General features: G+C 47.5%; 1 long non-coding RNA gene across 2 annotated transcripts in view; it reads left to right on the plus strand.

The window, feature by feature from the left end:
* Positions 1–2181: 2181 nt before the first annotated feature.
* LOC133355616 (uncharacterized) overlaps positions 2182–14092 on the plus strand; it is a 49824-nt gene continuing 37913 nt past the window's right edge. The window contains exon 1 of one of the 2 annotated variants that reach the window (XR_009756709.1): positions 2182–2311. This is a non-coding gene — a long non-coding RNA (uncharacterized LOC133355616). The remainder of the gene's footprint in view (positions 2312–14092) is intronic. The other variant, XR_009756708.1, reaches the window with a different exon arrangement.

A 14092-nucleotide genomic window follows, 5' to 3' on the forward strand; every position in this document is an offset into this window, starting at 1 on the left:
GCCTGAAAGTACGCGTCACGCGCAGAGGTCGGTGTGCGCACACGCGACGTACAGTGGGAGCAAATAAGGACACGGGGCGCTGATTGGCTGGTCGTTGTTGTTGTCGGGATGTGGGGCCGCGCTGTCTGAAGATGGTAGCAGGTGGCAGGGAGTAATTAAGGACGCAGGGCGCTGATTGGCCGAGAGGGTGTTGTTGTCGCGGAGTGGCGCCGCATTGTCTGGAAAAACATTCGGGGGGGCTGGGGGCGAGTGGCGTCACGGGGGCCCCTGATTAATTGGGGATTAATTGGCTGGTGATAAAGACAGGGGTTTTTGGAGAAGACGGGAGTTCGCGCCTGGGAGGAGACAGAGGATGGAAGAGTCGGAGCAGCAGAGCTAATAACAGTATAGGGTAGCAGTGGAGAAGTGTAGGGTGGCAGTGGAGAAGTGTAGGGTAGCAGTGGAGAAGCGTAGGTAGCAGTGGAGAAGTGTAGGGTAGCAGTGGAGAAGCGTAGGGTAGCAGTGGAGAAGTGTAGGGTGGCAGTGGAGAAGTGTAGGGTAGCAGTGGAGAAGCGTAGGGTAGCAGTGGAGAAGTGTAGGGTAGCAGTGGAGAAGCGTAGGGTAGCAGTGGAGAAGTGTAGGGTAGCAGTGGAGAAGTGTAGGGTAGCAGTGGAGAAGCGTAGGGTAGCAGTGGAGAAGCGTAGGGTAGCAGTGGAGAAGTGTAGGGTGGCAGTGGAGAAGTGTAGAGTAACAGTGAGACGATGAAGAGTAGGAAGCGGCTGGAGTGTGGGAAGAGAAGCTGATGCAGCTACGACGGAGTGGGACGGCGGAGCTGATAAAGAGCAGCCGAACTGTGGCAGAGAGAGTGGAGAGGAGAGTCGACGGAGGAGTGAAGGGGAGCGAGTGAGGCCGGCGGAACGCGGCGAGCGAGCGGAGAGCGCGGAGGAGAACATTGGATCGGTGTTAGCGGGAGGAACGTTGAGCGATGTTGGATGGAGGAGTGTTGATCGAAATACGCGAAATAAAGTGAAGAGGAAAGACAAGAAGCTGTCGTGTCGCAACCTAAAGAGACGTTGACATTGGCTCCGCGCCTCAACAGTCGTTCGTACAATTACCCCTAGGTCTGTGAATTATCGTGCACGTTATAAATCGCATCATTACGAGCAATCACATGCTTAAGCAGCCGAACACTTATTTAGTCTTGTTCAATGAAAATATCCACAAGTTTTTTTTGTTGTTGCCAGACTCGTAACATTTACGAGATATAGGCAGCGACGTGGCCCCTGCGGTTGCGCGCCTTCGCGATTTTGTTCCAGAGGTTCGCGGTTCAAGCGCAGTTGGCCGGTCTCGTGATTAAAGCTACATGTTACATTAATTTTTATTTATTTATAGTGGATAAAAACAATCGTACTACGCGCCATCGGCTTCGCGGTGGACTCTATCCCCTGGCATTTGTTCGCAAGAGGAGGCCAGCGTGTGTGTGCCAGCTTTTGCAGGGTACGTGACAGACAACCTTTGACAAATTTGTGAAACTTGGTCCATTTGAAAGCCACTGCGAATGACTCGATTGAAATCTACCCTACACAGCGACCATCGCCACCCATCCCCTCCATCACCCACCGTGCGAACTTGCCGAGGAATCCTCCTGGAGCACGAGTCGCGAGACTCGGTACGGCTTTCGTGGCCAAACAAGAAAAGTGTTGTCGTAGAAGGAATAATGATACATTATTGCACGGTTCAGTAGTTTGGTTTCATCGAGAGAGGCACTTCTGCACATCTGGTTTTATTTCTTCCCGCGTTTAAAATTATTGACCCCGTGACCCCGAGCTATGCTCATGCATACTGTGATGAGTTAATGTCGGTTGCTTTGGGAATTAAATGGTTTTAAATGTCGCAGCGAAAGTACAAATTTGCTGTGGATATTTTACGAGCCAACGTTTTAAATTGTGTATTATTTATATGCACTGTAATTATGTCCGTATGCATTGGTGTACATATACCGTGTGTATGTAATGCAGAATGTGGGTTCGTGCATGTGCTGGGAGACGATTAACAATTTAATGTACAGTACGTGTGTACGAGTGCATTTTGTTTACAGTGTAAAAGCGTGTTTATGTATATTTGTGTCTTTATGCATGGCCACCCACGCATGCTGATGTCTATAATCGGCTGTGGCGTGACCTGCCGCTTCTTGCAGAGTTTCGAGGTTCGAGTCTAGCGGCTGCCCTGGTCAACACCGTGGTGTGCGGTAGCCATAATCACACTACGCGCCGTCTGCTTCACTCACGGCGGACGCTCAACATCCCCTGACATCATTCGCAAGAGGAGCACGGTTGGCTACGCACGGTTCAACATACAAATTCAAACATCACACTGCAAATTATTCACCCGGGATTATACACGGCAATCATCGCCCCCCTACTGGCAGACTATTGCCTCAGATCATTCTGAGACACTCATCTTGGTTCAACAAAATTAACGTGAAACTTGTTGAGGTGAATTCACTGCGGTGATGATATATTTATGAAGGATAAATATGCAAATAGGTATACTTAACAAAAGGAGCAATATACCCCGTATGTACTTGTATATTTGGGGATGGAGTGGTCAAGGTGGGTTGATTGGCCATACCTCACTACACTGGTCAGCGCGGGTTGATGAAGCGGGGAGGCCTAAGACTGGGCACCACGGCAAGGTGTTAACTACCTCGCCTGGTATACAGGAGCGCGTGGGTTCGATCCCGACCCTGCGCCTGCTGTATATTTGGAGTTTGTATATTCTCTCCCCGTGGTCGTGTGGATTTTTCTCTGGGTCCTCCGCTGATCCATCCCCACATTTAGAATCAACGTGCGTTTAGAGTATTTGGCTGTTGTAAATTTCCACGTGATAAGCCACTTCGTTGAGCTATCATATGTGGCCAGGTCGCTTCTGAAAAAGAGCTACATAGCTCAGTGGACCTTACCTGGTAAAATAAAAAGTTAAGGTTCAGGTATCGATCACCTCTAGCTCTAGCCGTGGCTCGGAATCAAATAGGGTTCACGGGGTTGTAGTCCAAAGCGCCAGGGCTCCTCCACAAACCAACTCACCTCGGATAAATTATCTGCAATTCCTCAGCTGCATTATCGCAGGCCCGTGTGTGTGCTGCGACAGGCTCGTTCACGAGCGGGCGGTTTTCAAATTCCCCACTACAGGTGCAGGCAATAGAAGCCGTGTAATTTAAGATGGGGCGAATGCAGCTGTAGAGCTGCTTTAACATTATTGGCCCCATCTGGAAGAGCGGAATTTACAAATTTACACGCCGACCCAGCCCCCTGCGCCCCCCACCCTGTATGCCTCTACCTGCCTCCACGGGGCAGTGCGGATTGATGGCAGCTTCCAGACACGGCCTGGCTCGAGTGTTGACAGTGAGAATACCTCATCGCGGCTGTGCCGTCTCACAGCCTCCCTCGTCGTGCGCGTGACGTGCTATTGCGCTCCAGATGGGTCTCCCGTGCAGGTGTGCCGGCAGGTAAGACATGCCTCCGATGGACTACGGCCTGTCTGGATGTCACCTGTGTGAAACGTGCAACGCAAATTGTCCGAGTCCAGGCCATGCATCTCGGTTGTCAGTACCACGTGAGGGTGGCATAGGTTTAGTGGTTCTAATCTCTTCATTGCGGCCATTAACAGTGAATGACGTGATAACCATTTGACATGAGTGGGAATTTCAAATCATTGTCGCCATGCAACCCAACCTCTGGACCGCACAGTAAGCCACCGTAGTCTGGGCTCCTTCGACGAAAGAGGAGGATTAGCAAAACGACACGAACGAACTTCCTGCTGAAGCCCCCTCGCCGTGGCCGGCAGACCTCGACATTGGCACTCATTGCCGCAAGACGCCAACATAGAATAGAATATAATCAGTAATTCACTCGTATTGGCCATGTGAAAAAAAAATCGACATGGCTATCAATGTTGCTGCCTTAGGTGGTACCAACATCTGCTCCAGCCCATGGGCCAAAGAGCCGAACGACGACCTGGTCGAGCCACATCGGCCTGGCGCGTAATCTACCAAAAGCAATTGCCACCACTTCATGCATATTGTGGCATTGTCAAGCAACCGTAGCCCAGCATCCTATAACACCTGTTATGCATGGTGGTCTCCATCCAAGCGCTGTCCATGCTCAACTGTGCTTAGCTTCTGATAAGGTAATGATTTGGTTGTAGGCATATTGTAACTCATCCGTTTTTATTGTATTAGTTTGAAATTTATTATGCCCATCGTTGGTTTAGCTTAAGACTGCTGATCTCAGTAAGGCTTTTCTGGATAAATGAATAACACCACATACTTTATTCTGCTGACACAGAGAATAAAGAAATAAGCTCTTGGGCAGGTGAGAGCTGGATTGTTGCATAACAGGACCATGAGAGATGGCAATGGGTTCGGGAGACCTTCATCCAGCAGTGGATCGACCATGGCTGCTCGATTTTGAGTCATCCCCTTGCAGCGGTCAACCGAGGTTGTTTGAGCATACTTCTTCACATGCTGGTCAGTGCAGGTTGGTGAATCAGATAGTGCATGATGATGAATCGTTACTACACCCAGAACTATATTGGTCTGTCCATATTCCTTTCAACATTACCCAGGTCTAACTTACAGCACAGATGTATCATCACAATGGGCTCTCGCTTGGCTTGGATAAATAAATGAAGACCTCCCCATACCGTGTCGGTCACGGGGCTTGTTTAGCTGTACTTGGCGCTCGCTGGATGAAGAGGGATTTTAAGGTTCTCACGATTAATTATCGATTAGTTATCGTTCGCCACTGATGTTAGTTGTGGCCGGGAATCGAACTCGGGACGCCTGGTTCACCGCGCAGTGCTGTAACCACTGCGCCACCACTCCACAGGAAAATAGCGTGCGTGAGAATACATGTACAAGAGCATTTGGGTCTGGGGCTTTTCATACGGCGATGTCGGTCTGGACCATGGCGGCGTTTGGGCACTAGGTGTCACTGCAGCAGTAGACAGAAACTGGACCGAGCGCTGTGACCGAATTGCGCCTCCAACAGGGAGGAGTGCTGTTGCCTTGGAGCAGGGGCCAGCAAGCTGCGCCTCCGGGGCTGCATGCAGCTCATTAAGGACTGCTGCTTCGTGACGTCATTTATTAAGGACCACCGTTGCGTATTCACATTGCATTGTGGCTCTTGAAATAGAGGATTTTTTTTGCGAATTCGAAAAGAATGGCTCTTGTTATTTTGGATGCTGACTCCTACCTGGGAGTTAATGGTCAGCACGGGCAACAATTGGCTGTCACTGCCGCAGTAGACAAGGCAGCCTCTGATGAGAAGGGGTGGAGGGCACGCGAGGGGACAGCACGTCCGGGATTGCCATCCACGCTGTCCAGCTGTCCGTGGTCGGTCGGTCGCCCCTCCGAGCACTGGCCAGGCTGAGGCTTGCTGAGCCCCTGAAACCTAACGAGATGGGGCACATTCCAGGCGATATGATTCATAGGTCGCGAAAATGAATGAACGAATGAACGAATTTCAGCAACGAATACCAAAATATGCTCGGTGCGTGCAGGTACAGGCGTGGCATCGTCGCCACCGCGGTGAAACTGACATCAATAGGTGCGGCTCGTCCCGGAGTAGAGACGGCGTCGGGCGTGACTCGCCCGGCCCAAACCTCACCGGTTTAATCCCTCATCCTGGCCCTAGGCTCTGCGCTTACCACAAGCACAACAACAAATGGCACAACAGCATCGAACGCGGCCAGACAGCCAGCCAGCAAAACAGACGGACAAACCTGGCAGACAAACCTGACAGAAAGACAGTCAACCTGAATGCAGGACAGCCAATGTAGTCAACCAGACGAGACAACCAGGACAGCAGCCAGAGAAGCAGCTGGATGGAGAGAAACAACGAGATGGCGGGCAGCTGGTGTTAGCCAGCCGGTTCGCCAGCCAGGAGTTTGTGCCATTGTATTTTCAAAGAATGATGGTGGCCATTGTGAAATTGGGTCATTGTCAGAATGCGCAACATGAATAAGTCATCCGTCCCAGGCGAATACGAACAGAGAGGATTCTTGTAAACAAACAGCATGCGGCTCAGATCCCACTCTCCAGCCATGCTGCCCCACACATCAACAACAGATGAGAGCTGGCTGGCCGAGAAGCCACCCGGCCGGCCAGCTCTCCTGTATGCTGTTGACGTGTGGGGAGATGTGGCTGGAAAATTGTGCAATTGTGCTGTGCAGAGAGCTGACCAATGTACAGCTGTGTCAAGGTCAGAACGTGCGACATGAATAAGTAATGATTCCAGGCAAGAGCCGATTCTTGGAAGCAAGTTGCGCGTGGCTTAGACGCTGTACACCATGTACGGGTTGCCACCTGTTCTTAGGTTTTCCAGGATCGTCCTGTTATTGAGACAGCTGCTGTCCCGGGATATCTGAAAGTCTTCCCGGAACATTAAACTCCCGTTTTTTTGTCAGTTGCGTAATAAAAATAGTAATGCACCGCTCTCAACGTTGCATTTACACTACACGCAAGTTCTCCCCCTATTCTGCTTTTGTCAGATACTTCTTGCCGCGACGTGTGCCGCTTATTTTGTACTTCGGAGGTGGCAATCCCTACGCTACGCCGGGATCCCCAGTGGGAGCCTGTGAGGTTTCCTGTTCACTTCCTAACTCAGCGGGGCGTGACTTGGGTGGAGAAGCGCGGTTGGCACGGTTGGCACGGTTGGCACGGTTGGCATGGGCTCTGCTGCAAGGAATGAAGCGGGGGCCCCCTGTCCGATCTCCTCCCCTCTCCGTAGCCCCTGGTCCCTGGGGCCCCTTCAGGCCCGTGGGCCTCGGTGCAGTTGCACCACCTGCACTCTCGGTAGCCACGCTGCTACCGCGACGCCAAAGGCGGTAGTGGCGAGGGTGGCAACAACTTTCACTGACAATCCAGCAACAGGGAGGGCAATCGCATGTCCTAAGATGGCACATGCTGATCCATGAACAGATATCTTACTAAAATAGTGAGTATTTGCAGAGGACAACTATATTGAATTCAAAGCCTCTACACGTCTGCCTCCAATCTCGATGCGACTTATTATAATCTTTAACAGAGTTGCATTCATAAATCGATCACCTATTTAGAAGTTACCCAGGGGTCAACTCGAAAAAATCAGCAGGGCATCTATAAATGGATCGCCCTCAATTTCTCACGCTCTACTTTTTACATGTTAATCATCTTTGTTTACCCAGGAAAGGCAAGAAAATAGTGGCCATGCACTAATTAGAGCAATTAAACAAGGAAGTTGTTATTCTATGTGTGTCTGCGGTCACCCTTGAGTGCGCATATGCTTGCTGCGTGAGTGGGTTTTTGCGAAGGAAGGAAACAATTTTTGTCATTCTAGAATTTGATATTTCTAAAGTCTCGTCAAATTTACGACTGCCAATAAAGTCTATGCGCAACTTGTGGGATGAACCCGATGAGGTTCAATGCCATTAGATTATTTTTAGAGGGCATTCTTTGCCGAAAATCTAGAGCTTTTCAATGAGTAACAGTTGTACGATGTTGAAATGGGGCTTGCATGCGGTGCCAGAGTGGAGGAGCAGGATGGGTGATGATTAGAGGAATTATTGGGTAAAAGGTATAAAAAAAGTATCCATGGAGAAAAAAATCCACCTTATTCATATTTATGACAAATCATACCAACACACGCACATACAAATTGTGTACGCATAAATTGTGTATTTGTCCGTGTACAACTCTTGTTGATTCTCTGCCGTTTGAGGACCTCCCCGTGGCTTCCCGGGAGTTCTTTGACAATACTTTGCAGGGTGAAGGCAGGGACCGTAGACGTTGGATCATAGTACAGCACAACAACGGATGTGTCTGCACTGGCCTCCTGCTGACAGTGCTATAACACCTGCTTTTGGTATTCGTTACTTGACCTCTCTGGCCTCTCTCTGTGCTCTGAATAAGGGCCATTACCCAAAAACGTCACCTACTATGACGGGTTTTATTTTAAGGCCACGGTGTGTTGAGGTGCTTTGTTTGGTGCACTGTGGTTCACGCATTCAAGCGCAGTCCAGACTTACACCTGCTTAGCTTCCAATAATCTAATGAGATCTGGATGCATTCTGGGATATTTGTTTGTAGGCTCATACCTATTATCCACTTACAAAGCTGATGTGCACAGAATGACAGCTGCTATGGTAAAATAAATGAGGACAGATTGATGTATGACTTTCAAATGTTGATTTTATTCATGGTCAATGTTTGTTGTTGTTGCTGTGGCATAAAGATTCGCAGAAAATTTTTACTTTTGGATTATCCGCGACTTTTAATAATCCCTGGTCGTCCTCTCCGTCATTAGCGCGGATAATCGAGAGTCTATTGTATTTTAAAGTCAACACTGTTTCTGGCTGAAGCATGCGTGGGGGCGGCATTCTCCACCTCTGTACCCGTGGGGTATTCTCCGGGTTCTCTGGTCCAGAGGTGTGGACTCGAGTCATGTGACTTGGACTCGAGTCAGACTCGAGTCATGAATTTGATGACTTCAGACTCGACTTGGACTTGCATAACAATGACTTTGTCCCACCTCTGAGGTGTGGACTCGAGTCATGTGACTTGGACTCGAGTCAGACTCGAGTCATGAATTTGATGACTTCAGACTCGACTTGGACTTGCATAACAATGACTTTGTCCCACCTCTGCTCTGGTCTCCTCTCGCGAGTCAAAGCTCATTCGTGGAATTGGGCCAAACATCCCAATGCAGGACCCTCCTGATGAAGAGTCTTCATTTCACCCCAGGGTGACTTTCCTTGATAAATAAACGACTTTATTATTATTTAGTACTTACGAGGGCAATTGTGAGTTTGGCTAAGTATATTCGGCTGGCGTTTCTATGCCGCTGTCCACTACAGCTGGGCTGTGAAATTACGTGAGTAAATAAATGACTCTCCCCATTTAACCGGTCCAATTACTGGCTAATCGACTGACAAAATAGTGTCACCTCTGTTCTCACGTGTGCCACTGTACGGGAGGCGATCGGTAGGAGTTTTGATGACGTGTTTGGGCGTTATCAGCCACGTGACACTCGGCGTGGCTTGTAAGAGGTTTCCCAACTTCGTGAGGCGGGGTTGTGGGAGTGACCGTTTTTAAAAGGGCTGAGTATGCATCATGGAATGGAACACCTGAGCCATGAGCTCAAAGGAAAGGAGAGGAATTCGAGGTCAGATGGTTCCTCCCCCCCCCACCTCATACAACACCTAAAATAAGTTAGCAGGATGGAGGGGTCGGGAGACAGGACCGAGCCGGAATCGGAGGGGTGGAAAGAAAAAATACTCGTTTAGGTCGCCCTCTTATGTTTATATTATTTTTGTGTCAGGTGTGTCTCAGTTATATCCCTCCCTCTCCCCTTATCATCGCTTCCCGCTTTAAAAACAACGAGTTCCCCTTTCTGTGGACCCCCCACCCCAACTATGGTTTGAGGCAGCAAGCCGGTTCCCCATCTTTCTATATCCCCCTGCTTTTCTAACCGGTTTGGCTTATGGTGGACGGTACGTGTACGTGCGCCACAACGTGATGTATCAGCCACACATTGCCTCAATAAATACATAAAAGATCCTGAATAAATCAACCGTAACAAAAGTATACTCTTTGGTTATTTCGGTACAAGTCACGTAGCAATAAACAATTTGGCTGTGGGTTTCCCCACCTGATAATGATTGCTTGTGTTGCGATTCGAAACGTCGTGATTTAATTTACTTATTTTCTACCTACGTTACTTTACCTAAAGACCAAAGAGTATGGATCCCTGCAGTCACGAAAACTTCAAATCTAGATCGTAACACAAGTATTACAATTAATTGAGTTTAATTGCCTAATTTTCCCAGCTCGACTGCTGTTTGGGGCGGTAAAAGGTGGTACCTACTCGGGATATCCGATCAGAATCTTTATTAAGCTGGAGAATCTGATGAGCTACGAAGCACTTTTTTCAAAGATGCCCAGTAGGTCACAAATGTCCATGTTCAAGATTTTGGATAATGCGAATATATAAAGAAATACCCGTGCACCTAGACACAAACATATCAGACAGTCAAAAAATGTTTTATTGTTTCGGTTTTATCCGAAAAACATGACATCACTTCGGTGCTTCTTCCCACTAAAAGCGGTTGCGTCGCATCGGCTGATGTCGCTATTGTGAGCGTGAGGGCATTTTAAATGAGCACATCAAGTAAAACAACGTGAAAATCGAACAAAAAATATTTCGAAATTGTCCTTAAAGTACAAACATCCGATACTCATGCCATGTACTTACCATATTTTCCCACCCATTGGGCCCAATGTGTGCAGTGTGCCAACCCGTTTATCTCAGCAAGAGGCTGAAGCTTTCGATGTACAGTGGGAGTGATATTCCCCCAGAATGCCTGACGTGTATTTTGGTTATTTGGAAAATTCTACGTAATGATTTGCACAGATTTTCAGTGGACTTTTGCTGTGGTGCTTAAAGCATGCAACCCCATTTTTGAAGGCCACTAATCCGTTTGTGGATACTCTTAGGTTTTTTCGGTAAAAGTCACGTAGGGAAAATTAAAATAAAATAACAGAAATAATAATAGAAATACAATAATAAAATAATAGAATAATAGAAATTTACTGATACAATAAATTTAGCTGTGACGGTCCCACCTGATGACGGAGACTTGTGTTGCATCCGAAACGTCGTGATTTATTATTTAATTTCTATTATTTTTATTATTATTCACATTATTTTATTTTGTATTTTACCTACGTGATTTTATAGAAAAAACTAAGAGTATGAATTCTTGCAGTCCCGAAAGCTTCAAATCCAGTTTGTGGATGTTGAAAATATGGCCTCCCAGTTCCGTGCTAAGATAGCGCAATAAACAAACAAAACCAGAGAAAGAAAACCCCTCTTTAAATACACATTGAATATAAAATCAAGCATGCTATGCCACATATTGTCTGCAAGCTGGCAGTGACTGCGCTATTCTCCAAATTGTAAAGCTCACTTTTTTGCCATTATATTTTAAAGCAAAAGTTGTGTGAGGGGGTGGGGGTCGTGTTATCTACAGACTACGTTTTGGAACACATGTTTTAAAATCGCAGTTTGGAATCGGAGCGATCCACGAGCACCCAGAGGGCAGAATAATCTTCCTGGAGACATTTATCACCATAACAACGCAGGGGGTTCATAATCATCCCCCTGGAAGATGGCTCTCCATATAAATACATACATAATCTTCCAGAAGACGTGTCTTAATCTAACTGTTAAGAATAATCTTCCTGGAGACATCCCTCGCCATTACAACATAATAATCTTCTGGAAAAAGATGGCTCTCCGTGGTCACCCGTAATCTCCCGACGATGAAGCATATTTTATTTTTCAAAGCAACATTAACCCCCGAGCTTGAGTCTTGCTTTCCAGACCATATCATCATCATCCGAAGACCACGGGGTATCTTTCTTGTGTGCTCGACAAGCGCCAACATGACCTGCGCGTGAGCTGTCGCGGGCTCGCTCGACACACTCTCTCGGTGTGTCGTCACTGCCCTGCGAAAACGCGGCAGCCAAACGTGCGGAGCGAGGGGCCCGAAGTCGAGATTATTATTTGGGCCTACCCCCCCCTCCCCCCCAAAAAGATTACATTTCTAAACTCATAGCAATCTTCTTCTTTTTACCGTTTATGTGGCCGATGTCGATGTACAGCAGTTGTCGGCAACCTGTGGCTCCGGAGCTGCGTGCGGTGGTTCTTTAAGGATTGCTTCGTGAGACGTTGTTCACATGGCATGCCGATCCTTTTATTGTTGAGTTTTTTTTCTTTCTACCAAATTCATAAGAGATGGCTCTCCTTGTCCTTTTGGTTTGCCGACCCCCCGTGTTACCGAGTACTGTAGCCGTGGTTTGTGCCGTGGATGCGGTGTAGGTTGAACTCCTGGTGAACCCCTGAGGATTTTCTCATTTAACATATTTTGAACCTAAATGTTATTAGATCTTAATCTAATTCCTAACGATAGATAAAGATAACCGATTAAACAAATTACACAAAACTTGATACTCTTTCAACATTTATTCATCCTCATGATTTTATATTAATAACCACGTGAAAAAAATGTAAACCTTTAGATTCAGTAACTGGTGACACCCCTTTGAGCAACAATGACTGCAACTAAGCGTTTCCTGTCACAACCATTGGTCAGTCTCTTACATCGGATTTGAGGAATTTTGGCCCATTCCTCTTTATAGGACTCCTTAAACTCGGTGACATTTGAGGGTTGCCTTGCATGGACAGCTCGCTTAGGTCCTGCTACAATAATTCGATGGAATTTAGGTCCATACTTTGACTAGGCCATTGTCAAACGCGGAATTTCTACTTCTGCAGCCATTCTCTTGTAGATCTGCTTGTATGTTTAGGATCATTGTCTTGCTGCAAGACCCACTTTCAGCTCAGCTTCAGCTCACGGATGGATGGCCCGACATTCTCCTCTACAGTCTTCTGACACAATACAGAATTCTTGGTTGTGTCAATGATGGCGAGCCGTCCACGTCCTGAGGCGGCAAAACAGCCCCAAACCATCACATTCCCACCACCATGCTTGACGGTTGGGGTGAGGTTCTTCTGTTTGAAAGAAGTGTTTGGTTTTCGCCAAGCATAACGTTTCTCATTGGGGCCAAAACGTTATACCTTTGACTGTCTGTCCAGAGAACATTGTTTTAGAAGTCTTGTGGATCAACTATGTGTAGTGAGACACTAATAGTAGGAGGCATCCACGTTTATTCTACACTTTCCACAGTTTCGGGTATAACTATATACGGGTCAGGACAGCCGGCACACTGCCTGACCCAACACCGACGAGGAGGTGAAGACGGGGACGAAGACTTGTGAAGAGGACGGGTTCCATTCCCAAACCGCAGCAGCCCCGACCCAGCGTCGGGGCCTCCCTTTATCCTCCCCAGCGTGGCCTGGCTCCGCCCTCGGCCACGCCCCCTTCAGGAACCTACCAGAAGGTTCTGGGCTCTGCCCCACGTGTCCCCTCTGTCGCCATTACCCTACATCCGTGCCTGTCACGTGGCCTCCTGGCAGACCGGCTGCTGTATCCTCAAATGCCCTTCACTGCCAGCAACTGGCGCTATGTGCTCCAGGGCACACTTCACCTGCCCTGCTGGTAGACCGGGCTATTACACCCACGATCCCGCTCTCTACCAGTATCCAGTGTGACGCACCGTAGTGACCCATTCTATGTCACTACATATGTGCTCTTTGGTCAACTTCAAGCAGGCAGCAATGTTATTTTTGGAGAGCAGCGGTTTTCTCCTTGCTATCCTTCCATGAACACCATTCTTGATCAGTGTTTTTATGATAGTTCAGTCATGTGCACTCACATTAGCTAAGACTGGCCTGCAGATCGTTGGATGTTTCTTTGGGGTTCTTTGTGACCTTCCTTGATGATTTTCCGCTTTGTTCTTGGAGAGATTTTGGTAGGACGACTGCTCCTGGGTAGAGTGACCGTGGTCTTGAACTTTCTCCATTTGTAGACTCTCTGACAGTGGATTAGTGGAGCCGCAAATGATTTTGTAACCCTTTCCGGACCGATGAGCATCAATAACTCTCTTTCTGAGATCCTCAGAGATATATTTTGATCGTGGCATGACTTGTTCCCACACGCACCTGTATGGTGAAGACCAAACTCACGAAGTTTCTGATCTTTATATAAGGTGGGGCCTCCCAAACTCACCCCTGAAGAGCTGCCTAATTATTTAAACACCTGATTCAAATTATTCCCTTAATTGACCAAATTAAACCAGGGGTTTACTTTTTCACATACTCTGAACCTTAATTACTCAATGTTGTTTTAATCCATACATCATTTGTTGCAAAATACATGGAGTTGGTTAATATAAACCATTTTGGATATTTAAGAAAATACCAGTTTTGATTCAAGAAGGCTATCATGTTCTTGGTTCTTTAGGTAAGTCACGTAGAATGGAAATAATAAATAATAAAAAAATAAAACATAATAAAATAATTCTCACGACGTTTCGGCCACAACGCAAGCAGCCGTCCTCAGGTGAAGAACAGGTCTGTCGAGAAGACAGCGTCTGAATGTTCTTCACCTG

Source organism: Lethenteron reissneri, chromosome 51 (genome assembly GCF_015708825.2).
Source record: "Lethenteron reissneri isolate LAM-NWPU_2019-01 chromosome 51, ASM1570882v1, whole genome shotgun sequence".
NCBI lineage: Eukaryota > Metazoa > Chordata > Hyperoartia > Petromyzontiformes > Petromyzontidae > Lethenteron > Lethenteron reissneri.